This window comes from Neovison vison, chromosome 1 (assembly GCF_020171115.1).
Source record: "Neovison vison isolate M4711 chromosome 1, ASM_NN_V1, whole genome shotgun sequence".
Taxonomy (NCBI): domain Eukaryota; kingdom Metazoa; phylum Chordata; class Mammalia; order Carnivora; family Mustelidae; genus Neogale; species Neogale vison.
Window position 1 is genome coordinate 132,130,995 of NC_058091.1, and position 1,345 is coordinate 132,132,339.

General features: G+C 49.7%; 1 pseudogene; it reads left to right on the forward strand.

The window, feature by feature from the left end:
• Positions 1 to 411: 411 nt before the first annotated feature.
• Positions 412 to 1,106, forward strand: LOC122900108 (annotated as a pseudogene).
• The last annotated feature ends 239 nt before the right edge of the window (positions 1,107 to 1,345 follow it).

Sequence of the window (1,345 nt, forward strand, 5' to 3'; positions counted from 1 at the left end):
TCAGAATTAAATGTTCTCAGAGAATTCAGTGTGAAAAAAAATATTTAAGGACTTAAAAGAAAAAAAATCTATATTCTGTTCTGTTTTAAGGCTTGTCTAGAGAATACTGGGAGACTGTAAGATGCCAAGGTATTTCAAGTTAACCTGCTTCCCATCTTTCCCATTCCCCTGACTGACCATCATCAAATGTTCTCTTTATCTACTGGTCTCCCTTCTATCTGCGGTCTCTTCCTCCCATGCACTACTTGTCATGTACTTAATTTATGTTGACTGTGTTCCCTAGAACATCCATAATTGTCTGATTTAAAATACTGTGTCCTGGGTGGGGTGAGAACTGAGTGGCTATGCTGTGTGGCTGGGTAGTGCTAAGGGTTGGGGTCTGGTGGGCTGAGTAGAATCTTGACCAGGCAGATGGCTTCTAGGTTGCTGGGAGTGGGGGCCTCCATGTGCCAGAGGACTCTCCAGCACCAAGAACGATTGGAGGAGAATGAGGTCGGCCATCTGGAGACCTTCAGTGGGACTGTGTGCTCCCTATACAGTCATTTCTAGGGGAGATTGTCCCTCGAGAGCAGTTAGCCTCAACCTCTGGGCAAGGGCCCCCTAGAAATTCCTGGAAACACCAGAGCCGTGGCCTCCAGGCTGCGACTTCTTCAGCTAAGAATGTGTTGGGTGCATGTCCCCGAGAATCCAGAAGTCCTGCCAAAGTGGCACCAGTGGCTGGTGGTAACCCAAGTGAGAGCCAGGAGGAAGAGGAAAAGGGCAGAGAAGGGTAATAGCTCCCCGTTCACAGACTGAGCCAGAAGAGTACCCAGCTGTCTGGAGCTGCCCCTGCCGACTCAAACCTGGACCAGTGGATGAGGGAGTATCACTGACTCTGTCCACATGGGCTCCTGTGCATACCCACTGCAACCTCCCTCCAGGAGGGAGACTGCCTTCCAGAGCCCCTACTCCTTGACAAAGCCCCTCTGCTCTCCCAGTGAGTATGACGGTGCCTAGAGCCTGTTGGAACTGGAATTCAACATCAGCAGAAGCTGTCACAAGGACTGGCAGAGGCCATTGTGACTGAAGAGAACAGGGACATGACTGTTTCTTTCATTTGTGACTGAGGAAAGTAACTTCGGGTAATGTCCTCCTCCCAAACACCTTTCTAGGGTTCTTCTTCTCCCTCTTCTTCATGCATGGACATGTGCAAGAAAGGAGTCTTTTCCAGAAAACCTCACAGAGCTAAAGGACCAAGCAGAGTGGAAAGTGTGCAAGTCTCATCTGCCTGGACCTCACTGACCGCATCATTAACTGAAGGTACCAGGCACGCAATAGCTGGAGCCACCTTCCAGGTCCACATTTT